Source organism: Mesocricetus auratus, unplaced genomic scaffold (genome assembly GCF_017639785.1).
Source record: "Mesocricetus auratus isolate SY011 unplaced genomic scaffold, BCM_Maur_2.0 Super-Scaffold_100007, whole genome shotgun sequence".
NCBI classification, from domain to species: domain Eukaryota; kingdom Metazoa; phylum Chordata; class Mammalia; order Rodentia; family Cricetidae; genus Mesocricetus; species Mesocricetus auratus.
In genome coordinates, this window is record NW_024429191.1 from 15,909,673 (window position 1) to 15,922,446 (window position 12,774).

At 44.7% G+C, this 12,774-nt stretch overlaps 1 long non-coding RNA gene across 3 annotated transcripts; it reads left to right on the top strand.

The window, feature by feature from the left end:
• The first annotated feature begins 15 nt into the window (after window positions 1-15).
• LOC121141287 lies at window positions 16-8,301 on the top strand. Of its 3 annotated transcripts, none has more exons than XR_005878158.1 (4): window positions 16-66; window positions 973-1,117; window positions 1,779-2,023; window positions 8,170-8,301. It is a non-coding gene; the product is annotated as an uncharacterized LOC121141287 (long non-coding RNA). The 3 variants fall into 3 exon arrangements; XR_005878160.1 differs by lacking the exon at window positions 8,170-8,301 and adding an exon at window positions 4,029-4,722; XR_005878159.1 differs by lacking the exon at window positions 8,170-8,301 and adding an exon at window positions 2,215-3,246.
• Window positions 8,302-12,774: the final 4,473 nt, after the last annotated feature.

The window sequence follows — 12,774 nt, forward strand, 5'->3', positions numbered from 1 at the left end:
AAAAACAATGGAATCTTGAATTTTACAGGCAAATGGAAGGCACTAGAAGAAACCATACTGAGTGAGGTAAGCCAGTCACAAAAAAAGAAACATCGTATGTACTCACTCATTTATGAATTTTAGACATGAATCGGGGGAGTGCCAGAATACAATCCCACTGCCAGAAAGTCTAGGAAACAGAACCTTCATCCAGCGACTGATGAAAGCAGAGGCAGATACCCATAGACAAACACTGAACTGAACTCCTGGAATCCAGTGTCAGAAAGAGAGAACTGATGGGCAAAGGAGTTAAGACTGGGCTGGTTTAACCCACAGAAAGAGTTGACCTGAACAAGGGGGAGCTCTTGAACTCCAGATTGATGACTGTGTGGAAAACATGGGACTGACCCAGACCCCCTAAATGTGGGTGTCAGTGAGGAGGCCTAGGTAATCTATGGGGCCTTGGGTAGTATTTTCCCTGGTGTACAAATAGACTTTGAGTGCCCATGCCACATATGGGAGGCTCTCTCAGCTGGGACTCTTGGGGGAGGGCCTAGGCCCTGCCCTCGATGAAATGACAGTGACTGGAGATCCACCATGGAGGGCCTCCCCTTCCTTGGGGATTGGAGTGGAGATTGGGTGGGGGGGCTGGAGGACCTGGTAGGGAGGGCAGGGGAGGAGGGGAGGGAGAGGGAGCTGGGATTGACATGTGAAACAAGATTGTTTCTAACCTAAATAAAAAATAAAAGCTATAAAAAAAAGAATTTATTTTCCCCAAATGTCCTTCTGGAGGGGCATGATGCCAGTTTCATGTAGTTTGGGTGATATCAGTTTGGATGAATACAGAAAGTTTCTCCACTTTATTTTTACTACTGTTTTAACTTCAGGTCTTTTTCAGGACTTTCACTGGGTCTTCAAGCCATTTCTAATGAATCTGTTTAAGATTTTCAGCTTCCTTTCTTTCTTCTGTTTTATTTTTTACTTTTTTGACAGGGTCACTCTACACAGACCTGGCTGTCCCGGAACTCACTCTGTAGACCACACTGGAAGAGATCCACTTGCCTCTGCCTCCTGAGTGCTGGGATTGAGGGTATGCAACCACCATACCTGAAAACCTGGCGATTTTCAGTTTCTTTAAGTAAGTGATAGAGCTGAAAGCTACTTTTGAAGCAATCTGAACTGTGAGTTATTCTGGAATTCTTATTTTCTGAGTCCTTTGCATGAGCAACTTGCCTTTATCAATTTGTTCCCTGTGTTGCCAACTTTGTTTTCAACACAGAGAACAGAGAGTGTAGTGATCTGACAACACCATTAACGGAGAACAGTTAGCAGTGATATATTGTGAATTAGACTTCCCAGAAGTGAGAAACACAAGCTTTCCGATTTAAAAACTCTCACACAACCCCACTGCATCATCATCAAGACAGATCACTTTAGCATGAGTGAACCTGAAAAGGGGCCAGGAGAGGAAAAAGGATTCTTGTAAAACGAAAGTGGAAGTGAAGATACTAGAGATGGAAAATGGGGCAGATGGATAGGGGTTGGGTCTGCACATATATGATAAAGCCAAAAGGAAATCTGACATTGATAAGTTAATGAGAGGAGGGAGGTAGGAAGAGAACATGGGATAATCTTTATGGGCTGATAAAGCTGCCTCTAAAAGCCATTTAATTCATTAAATGAAAAATCCCAGTGCCTGGAGTAGGCTATCTCCTACAAACTGTTAGTCAGGGAAGCCCCTGGTTCCCCTTAAAACAATATAGGCAATTGACACTGCTTTGATTGCCCCTAAAAACCAGATTGTAAGACCTTCCAGCTGAAGACACCATATGCCTTGGCCACAAGACCTAGAGAAATCATGCTAAAACTGGACTGGAAGTTCTTTCCCTGCCAGATAGCCCTCACGGTGCTGGAAGATGCTCTGCAGGCTGCCGGGAGATCATTGACATCAACCGTGTTATTCAGCTATAGGCGCTGCATGCAACAAGGCCAACCAGCCAGACACAATGAGTGTAGTGGCACAGCAGCTGCAATTGTAACTGAGGTAAGCAAGCATTTCTTGCATGGATTTGAAGCGCCCTTCACAGGAGGGAATTCACACTTGGTATGAAAACCTGGCTAAAAGTCTGTGGCTGGTGAAGCCATAGCATGGAAACTGCTGCTGCTGCTGTTTTGCTAAATGGACATGATGTACCCATCTAATCCATTTCTACTTAACTATATCAATGCCCATAGGTGGCCGCTGCTATCAGCTTTGGTGTGAGAAGCTTCGTTTTGCAGAGGTCAGCAGTGACAGCAGAAGACCCATAAATGGTCAAAGCACTTAGAATAAATGACTGTCAAGTACTCAGCTATAAAATGGATGTCTGTATCTTACTCCACCCCCTAAGGCTCTGAGAAGAAAAAGTGGAAAGAATATAAGAGCCAAAAGGAGGAGTAATATCAGTGTTGCACGCTGGTTTCCAGGCATGCAACCTTGAACTCACAGCCTTGAAATCTCAAATGTATGAGATTGACTGCACAAGACTTGAACAAGGCTGGGCCCACCATGGTACGGTGCCCACCGCCCTGTAAAAACTGATGAAATCACTGGGTCACACATAAGAAAAGGACATGAAAGGAGCAGTGGGTTGGGGTGTGAAGAGATAGGGGAGTAGCAGGAGTGAGAGCAAGACAGAAGGAGGTAATGGGAGGGGGCGAGTATGATTGAAGTATACACATGGATAGAGATGCTTTAATGAAGCCCATTGTGCATAAAAATGCATGCAAATAACATCTGTAAAACAATTATGATTGTTGCGAAAACACCTTTTTTAAAAAGTGACATCAGAGTCACTGCTTCTCTGAGAAGCCTTCTCATGGGGCGTGTCCCTAGAGTTTCTTTTGAGATGCTCATAAAACACAGTGGATGATGCTTGTGACTGTGGGGCTTGCACTCTGTTAGACTCCTATTCCGAGCTTCTCCCTCTGTGGCTCACTTTTGCTGTCTGTAGAAATGGGGATAATTGCACCTCCTCATAGTGGTAACAGCAAGATTACCAGAAGACAGTTTGTCAGGGACCTAGCCTTAGAAAACAGTTAGGATGGAATGCCTCTGAGTTGGACCCTCTTCCCCTTTTCCATCAACCTGTCAGGGCTGAAGAGATGGCTCCGTGGTTAAACAACAATTACTGCTGTTACAGTAGATCTGTGATTGGCTCCCAGAATCCACATGGCAACTCAAAACTGTCTGTAACTTCAGATCCAGGGGGATCTAACACCCTCTTCTGGACTCCACAGATATTGCATGCGCATGGTGCACATGCATACATACACTTATGCACATACCATACATACATACATATATACATACATACATACCATTTAGGGCAGGGGTGTGGCTCAGTGGCAGAGGAGGGTCTAACAAGCACAAAACTTGCTCTCTAGTGACAAAGAAAATGAAAAAGAGGTGATTGTGAAGACTTGTCATCTCTCCTGCTACAGAAATCGCAGCCCTGAGTTTGCTGTCTTTGCTGTTTGGCCTATCTCTTCCCTACACCAGTGAATACATAGCTTTTTGGAAGGCAAGGGCACTCTGGCTTCAAAAGCCAGGGTGTAACTACTGTTCCTCCTAGCCTTGGGAAACTTGATGAGGCGGGTTGCCAGCTTGGGTCTTAAGCCACATGTAAGAGATGAAGGCATGGCTGGCTATTGTGTTGCGAAAGGAGAAGAGAGAACTGGCACTCTCTGGATGCTAACTGTGGATCACGATCTGAGCTAACCAGAATTCTGCAATGAAGGGTATATGACTCCTTCATGGTACATGAGGACAGCTGGGCCCAGAGACAAGGAAGTTGTCCACAGTGACATACCTAGGGAGTGGTAGGATCAGAAAGCCATTCTGTTCTCTCAGACCTACTCTCCCTCTCCTATAGATCCTACTGATTTCCAATAGTTTGTCTTCTTGGTAGTCAACAGATGCAAAAGAATAACAAGATTTTTCCGTGGATTAACTCACTTAATCCTCATATCAACCTATGATGAAAATACACATCTTTTCTGTTTAACAGGAGAGGAGACTGAGACTCAAGTGTCATTTGCCCAGGGTCACGCTCTCATGAAGAGTCATTTCAAGGATTCTCATCCACATTTGTCTGATGCCAATGGAGTATGCTCTGAGCTGCCCTGCACTCTTCTTCTTCGCCCCATCACTTACCCAGAGCATCTGAGTAAAAACCATAAGCTTCGTGCTTACACCCCAAGTTCTCCAGCTTTCAGCTGACTCTCTGACTGTGCCAATAACCGCTGACACATGAAATCCAGACAATCACAGACCTCTTGGCGTCCATGCCACAGGATCATTGTCCCCATGCCAAATGCAGTCCCAGTGGATTAAGTGAATTAAAATCTCTTCAGGCATTTACAGTAAATTAAAACATCTTTCAGCCTGAAATATTGTTTCCCAAGAAACTGGGCCAAAGGCCAGCCTTGTCTCTGAGACAGTCCCTTGAGGCGGTAGGCTGCCTTTTATCCTAAGACAGTTTCTCAGAAGGATGAAGGAACAGGCCAGGCTGTGTGCCCTGCACTGGGACAGGTCTGTGCCCAACAGACGCAGGGTTGTGTAGAAGGCAGGCTCTTCCCTAAGGCCCTTCTTGGTGGTTACCTTTGTGAGTCTCAGTGGGTTCCAGCTCAGACCAGACATTGAGACACATTCTTTTTTTAATTTTTTTATTTTAATTTTAAATAGCTTGTTTTACATGTCAATCCCAGTTCCCTCTCCCTCCCCTCCTCCCACACTCCCCTTCCCTCCCACCCTCCCACCCTATTGCCAATTCCTTCCACATAGGGGATATCTAGAGTCTGTCATTTCACTCTGGGTAGGGTGAGGCACTCCCCTAAGAGTACAGGCTGAGAGAGCATCCCTCTTTGTGCTCTAGGCACACGATGACTGTTTGTATTCCAGGGATAGACACTGATCCACAGCTCAGGGCCCCATAGGTTGCCCAGGCCTTCTCGCTGACACTCACATTCGGGGGTTCCGGATCAGTCCCATGCTGGCCTCCCCGCTGTTGGTCTGGGGTCCAAGAGCTCTCCCCTGTTCAGATCAGCTGTCTCTGCTGGTTTTGCCAGCCCATTCTTTGCCAATTTGCTCATTGCTCCTCTCTGTCACTGGGTTCCTTCGGTTCAGTTCAGTGATTAGTTGTGTGTTTGCCTCTGCTTCCAACAGTCACAGGATGAAGGCTCCCGGATGATTATAGACATCAAGTTCATTATCAGGAATGGGCATTCGAGGTGGTCTCTCCACTATTGCTTAGCTTGCCAATTGGTGTTATCCCTTTAGATCACTCGAGGTCGCTCTGGTGCCTGATCTGTATTCGATCCTATGATTCCCTCTTCCCCCTATTCTACCCCCACCCCCTCAACTTCCTGTTCCCCCATGACCAACTCTCTTCCTCTTCACCCCTCTCTTCTTCCCAGGTCCCACTCCCCCCCACCCCTCGCCGTGTTCCCCATCCATTCAGGGGATCTTGTCTCCATCCTCTTCTCTTGGGTACTATGCATATATGCATATCTTTTAGGTTCTTTCCTGTTTCCCAGACTCTCTATCAGTGGAAGTGCAGACTGGCACTATCCTGATCCATGTCTAAAATCCATATATGAGTGAGTACATACCATGTTTGTCTTTTTGTGACTGGGTTACCTCACTCAGGATGGTTTCTTCCAGTGCTATCCATTTACCTGCGAATTTCAAGACTCCATTGTTTTTTTCTGCTGAGTAATACTCCATTGTGCAAATGTATCATATTTTCTCTATCCACTCTTCAGTTGAGGGGCATCTAGGTTGCTTCCAGGTTCTGGCTATTACAAACAATGCTGCTATGAACATAGTGGAGCAGATGCCCTTGTTGTATGAACCTGCCTCATTTGGATAAATGCCTAAGAGTGGAATTGCTGGGTCTAGTGGTAGATTAATTCCCATTTTCCTGAGGAATCTCCATACTGCTTTCCAAAGTGGCTGTATGAGTTGGCACTCCCACCAGCAGTGAAGGACTGTTCCCCTCTCTCCACATCCTCTACAGCATAAATTGTCTACGGTGGTTTTTTATTTTAGCCATTCTGACAGGAGTAAGATGGTATCTCAGAGTTGTTTTCATTTGCATTTCCCTGATGGCTAAGGATGTTGAGCACTTTCTTAAGTGTTGAGACACATTCTTACTTGGCTGTTTTCCAACTTTATCTTGCTTTACTTTCTTTTGGTCAAAAAAAAATGGAGTATCAATTCCATTCAGCCTCTGTGCTTCCAGGAAACTAACTGTAGAGGTGGTCCTAGGACAGCCACTTAGAAACTGCTTTTGCTCGACCCCATTGAGGGCTTGTGAGATGGCTTAGCAGGTAAACATGCTTGCCCAACATGAGATAAGTAAAGCTCCACCTGGAAGAAAGAGAGAACTGATTCCCACAGTCGTCCTGTCACCTCTGACTGCCACACGTGCACTGTGGAGGATGCATTCTCTCTCTCTCTCTCTCTCTCTCTCTCTCTCTCTCTCTCTCTCTCTCTCTCTCTCTCTCTCTCTCTCCCTCCCTCCCTCTCTCTCTCAAGTCTACAAGGTAGCAAGGTAAAAACCCTGACATTTCTATGGGCGTCTGTCTGTCTGTCTGTTTGAGATAAGGTCTCACTATGTAGTCCTGACTGGACTGGAACTTGATATATAGGCCAGGCAGCTGCCTCCGCTTCAGATTAAAGGCATTGCTCACTACACCTGGCGTCTGCCTTTCACACCTATCTCCTTTCACACCTATCACGTCCATTCTTAAGATTAAAGGCATAGTGATAAGAGGAACTGGCGCATCTTGCTGTCAAATTTTACAATGCCCTGGTTCAGATCCCTACAGGCACCTCATAGCCTTAAGTCGTTGTCCTAAACGTGCAGTCACCTTTGGTTGAGAAAACAGCAGAGCAAGTCAAGGCAGATGACACCCTGAGATGAGAGCAATTGTCTACAATGGCCACACTGCATCCTGGAACAGGGCGGATTATCTTATAGGAATCAAATTGTCTACCTCAAGCAACAAGGGCTTCTTCAGGCCACCTTAGTGAACCGGACCTGGGGCAATGACCAACCAGAACCCACCCTGACCGAGTTTCTTGATCAGTTCTACCCTCACCCCAATTCTTCCACCGTCTAAACTTCCTCACAGTTACTCGTCTCTTTAGTTGGCATATAGAGATGACTGGCCAAGCCTAGTGCCCAAGCTTTGTGACTCCCAGAGCTTGAGTTTTGTCCGAAAACTGGTTTATATCAACAGACATGTCCCTAGAAAGCACTCTCCATGGTTAGGTCACTCTCCGACAGAACAATGGCCAGATGGGCATTGACAGTGGCTGGAGAGCTGCTGCTGAATTCCTGCTAAGACTTCCTGTGCTGGCCAGGATGGGGAGAGTGGGACCCGAACCAACTATTTGCATTGTCTCTGACATTGAGACGCCTGAAGGAAAAACATGACCCCATAAAGCTATAGAATTGGGTGCCTTTTGCTACAGACCACAGATTTGCTGAAGACACCAAAAGATTCCCTAGCAAATAACTAAACAATGTCTTAGAGTTAGTCAAGCTGCTTAGCAGAATTTAGAGACAGTCCTCTCTTGCAGACGGAGGTTGAACAGGGGGGACAGCGGGGATGAAGAATGGACACAAGTGGAATTGCAAGAATCTAGGAAGTCAAGGGTACACCAAATGTCCTCTAGGGATCCATTACTACACTGAACACCCAAGTCTTCTATACAAGAGCTGTTGAGGTGCATTTGAGATCCAAACCATATTGGATTGTTGACATGGAACTGTGATGCATTTTGTGACCACTCCCAAAATGCACTTGGGGAAATTTGCTTTCTGACTTTGAAAGAAAGTATAGTTTCTATAGGTCTTGAAGTCCTACTTACCAGAGTGGGGAAATGTTTCATTATAGTTTGAATATGAATTTCAATGCATAAAGTCACATGATGCTGATATTAGAAATATAGGAACCGATAGCCTCCCCTCCTGGCAGGAGCCACTCACCCCAAATTCCTGGTTTTCTTTTCCACCAATGGGACCAGTAAACCAGGTCCTGTATCTGGTCCTGCCTTCCAGTGCCTGGGGACTGCCAGAGAGCCTCCCCTCTGGTGGAAGCCATGCATCCCAGATTCCTAGTCTTCTCTTCCACCAACAGGACCAGGGGACCAGGACTAGTGCCTGCAGACCGCCAGTAGGAGCCTATGTACCCACACCCCAGATTCCCGGTCTTCTTCTCCACCCATGGGACCAGGACTAGGACCAGGAAGAGGAGAACTACCAGAGTATTGGACTTGCTTGTACCCACCAAAAGGGAACTCTGGTCCCCTAACCACCAGACCAGTAAGGGGCTTTTCTGCACCCACTAGAAGAATGGATGGGAAAGAGACAATACAAAAACACACTCAGCAACAGAAAAACAAATATGATGCCGCCAGATTCTAGAGACTCCACACCAGTAAGACTCCAACATTCCAATACAAATGAAGCAGAAGAGAATGACCTTAAAAACAACTTCATGAAAATGATAAACACCCTAAAATAGGATATAGGAAACTCCCTCAAAGAAATGGAAGAAAAAGCAAATCAAAAATGCAAGAAATGGAAGAAAAAACAAACCAGAAAATGCAAGAAATTGAAGAAAAGACAAAGCAAAAATTGTAAGAAACAATTCAAACAGTGCAAGAGTTGAAAACAGAAATAGAGACAAAAAAACACAATCTGAAGGAAGGCTGGAAACAAAAAAGCTGGGCAAATGGTCAGGTACTGCAGATGCAAGCATAACCAACAGAATACAAGAGATGAAAGAGAGAATCTCAGGTGTAGAAGATACACTAGGAGAAATTGATTCATTGACTAAAGAAAATCTAAAGTTCAACAAATCCCTAACACAAAACATCCAGGAAATGTGGGACACCATGAAAAGACCAAACCTAAGAATAATAGGTATAGAAGAAGGTGAAGAAAACAACCTCAAAGGGGCAGAAAATATATTCAACAAAATCATAGAAGAAAACTTCCCCAACCTAAAGAAAGACATGCCAATGAAGGTACAAGAAGCCTGCAGAACACCAAATAGAGTGGACCACAAAAAAGTCCCCTCACCACATAATAATTAAGACCCCAAATATACAGAATAAAGAAAGAATATTAAGAGCAGCTAAGGAAAAAGGTCAAGCAACATATAAAGGCAAACCTATCAGAATTACACCTGACTTCTAATAGAAACTCTGAAACCCAGAAGGTCCTGGAGAGATATTCTACCAACACTAAGAGACCATGGATGCCAGCCCAGACTACTGTACCCAGCAAAACTTTCAATCACTATAGATGGAGAAAACAAGACGTTCCATGACAAAACTAGATTCAAGCAATGCATATCCACTAGCCCAGCCCTACAGAAAGTACTGGAAGGAAAACTCCAACACATGGAAGCAAACTACAGCCAGAAAAACATAGGCATTAGATAATCCCACCTTACCAACAGCCAAAAGAAGAAAGGGGTGGAATTCCATACAATTCCAACAACAACAACCATTCCAAATCAAAGAAGAATGAGAAATCAATGGTCATTAATATCCCTCAATATGAATGGTCTTAACTTGCCCATAAGAAGACACAGGTTAACAGAAAGAATTTGAAGACAGAACCCATCCTTCTGCTGCATACAAGAAACACACCTCAGCCTCAAACACAGACATTACCTCAGAGTTAAAGGTTGGGAAAAGATTTTCCAATTAAATGGACCCAAGAAACAAGCAGGAGTAGCAATCCTAATATCTAACAAATTAGACTTTAAAATAAAATCAATCAAAAGAGATGAAGGAGGTCATTACATATTCATCACAGGAGAAATTCACCAAGATGAAGTTTCAAATATAAAGGCATCCACGTTCGTAAAAGAAACATTACTAAAACTCAAATCACATATAAAGCCCCACACACTTATAGTGGGAGACTTCAACATTCCACTCTCACCACTAGACAGGAATACCAGACAGAAACTTAACAAAGAAGCAAAGGGACTAATAGAAGTTATGACCCAATTGGGATTAACAGACATCTATAGAACATTCCATCCAAATAAAAAAATAATATACCTTCTTCTCAGCACAACATGGAACCTTCTCAAAAATCGACCACATACTTGGCAATATATGAAAACTCAACAGGTACAAAAAAATTGGAATAACTCCATGCATCTTATCAGACCACCATGCGTTAAAATTAAAATTCAACAACAACACAGATTGCAGAAACCCTACAGACTCATGGAAATTAAATAATGCACAGTTGCACTATTCTTGGGTCAAAAAAGAAATAAAAAAAGAAATTAAAGACTTCCTAGAATTCAATGAGAATGAAAACACAACATACCCAAACCTATGGGACACTTTGAAAGCAGTGCTACGAGGGAAGTTCATAGCACTAAGTGTCCACATGAAGAAACTGGAGAACAGTCGCACTAGAGAATTAATAGCACAACTGAATGCTCTAGAACAAAAAGAAGCAAACTCACCCAGGAGGAGTAGATGCCAGGAAATAATCAAATTGAGGGCTTAACCCCCAGAAACAGCTGACCTGACAAGGGTTAGCACTTGAATCCCAGACTGATGGCTGGGAATCCAGCATGGGACTTATCAAGACCCCCTGAATGTGGGCATCAGTGAGGAAGCCTAGGCAATCTATTGGGCCTTGGGTAGTAGATCAATATTTATCCCTGGCATACAAATGGACTTTGGGTGCCCATCCAACAATGAGAGATACACTCTCAGCCTGAACTCTTGGGGGAGGGTCTAGGCCCTGCCCTAGATGAAATGACAGAATATGGACACCTCCATGGAGGGCCTCACCCTCCCTGAGGAAATGGGGGGGTTGGTGGAAAGGCATGGGAGGAGGGGAGGGAAAGGGAGAGGGACCTGGGATTGACATGTAAAGCAACCTTGTTTCTAATTTAAATTTAAAAATAAAAACAAACAAACAAAAAAAAGAAATGTAGGAACCTAATCAGATTACAGCATTTGGTGGGAGACTTTGGGGGTGTAGGGATGTAGCTCAGTGGTAGAGTGTTTGCCTTGTATGTGAGAATTCCTGGGTTCAAGCCCCAGGGGGAAAATAACAAGAGCAAATCTTAAAAATTGTAGATGAGGATGTGAAATCTGTTGGAAGTGCTTGCGGTCTGAGGAAGGCACTGGGGTGAAGAACTCGTGACCAATACTAGTAACTTTAAAGACAAGGGATGGAACCACATGGGCATATACAGGCATGCTTTGTATCTCGCCATGCAATTGTTTGTACACCGCGGACTATTCTAGTTAACAAACCCATCACCAAATGAGGCCCTGAGACCTTGTACCTTCAAAGTACATGGGCAAAAAATTAATTTCATTCTTCCTCTGCCCCTTTCCCCAACACCCCAGATTCTGCCTAGCCTCTCTCTCTCCCTGGCCTGCCCAGTGACAGCTGCTGCCCTTCTCCCTTGGCAACAGCCAGTACGTGAGCACAAAGGGAGTCGAGGGCGTAAAGGGTGGGCACAGGCATTTCTCAGAACCAGTTAGTTGGTGAGTTGGTGGCTGCCCCTGGCAAGCAGGACCAACACACATTTGTCAGGCTTTATGATGGAGACAAACCTTTCCCCACCCAAATCTTGTGTCCAGACAACGTGCAGCAGAGGATGTCAATCATCCCAAGGTTAACCCTCTTCCGTGGGTTGGAGCAGCTGGCTCAGGCAAGGAATCCTCAGCATGGTGGAACTCAGCATCTCCTCCTGCCCAGGGGATCATCTCTTCCAACCTTCCAGCTCCTGGCTTACATTCATCTCTTTTGGCAAGCTTGAGGCCCCTTCTGGGGATGAGACACAGAAATTTCAATTGTATAATTTTGACTCCACACCCCAACTAAAAGCCTTGATATTTGCGTTTCAAACGGGCATGGCAGGAGATAAAGATGAGCAGAGAAAGTCATGCTGATTTAAAATTTTAATTCACCCTTACTTAGAACTACATTAAATAGCAAGTAAATACCATGGCAAGTTGAAATGTGTGGGGGACAAAGAGAAAGTTTTCGTAACCTAGCGTCTTCAAGAGAACCTCTTTCTTCTTTATATGTGCTCTGAATTCAGCTTTTTTTAAAGGTTGAGTTAAAAAGCCAAAGCCTGCTGGGCAGTAGTGGCACACACCTTTAATTCCAACAGTAGAGAGGCAGAGGCAGCAGATAGATCTCTGTGAGTTCAAGGCCAGCCTGGTCTACAGAGTGAGCTCCAGGACAAAGAAAACCTGTCTCAAAAAAAATTTTTAAGCCAAAACCCATCTCATCATCATTCTTTGTTTCTTTCTTTCATCTTCTCTTACTTCTTTCTTCTCAGCTGGGCAGTAGTAGGAACAAGGCAGGACCTCTGACTCATATGTCACCAGCTGCTGATGTGTCCCAGCTGCTGGAACAGGTCCACCAGGCCCACTTTGCATATGAGACTCCTGTGTTGATCTTGACAAAGGCCTTTGCAAATGAACCAAGCCCAGGTCACTGCCCTGTATGTGTACGCTTATGTGTGTGGGCATATGTATGCCAGGACACATGTGTAGAGTCTGGGGACAACTTGTAGGGGTCAGGCCTCTCTATTATCCTGGGGGTCAACCTTAGGTGATCAGGCTTGACTACAAGTGACTTGACCTGCTGAGCCAGCAATTATATTCTCATATAATTTCTCCTCAATTATATTTTCAAACATTTAACATGGAACCAGGTGCTACAGAGATGGCTCAGC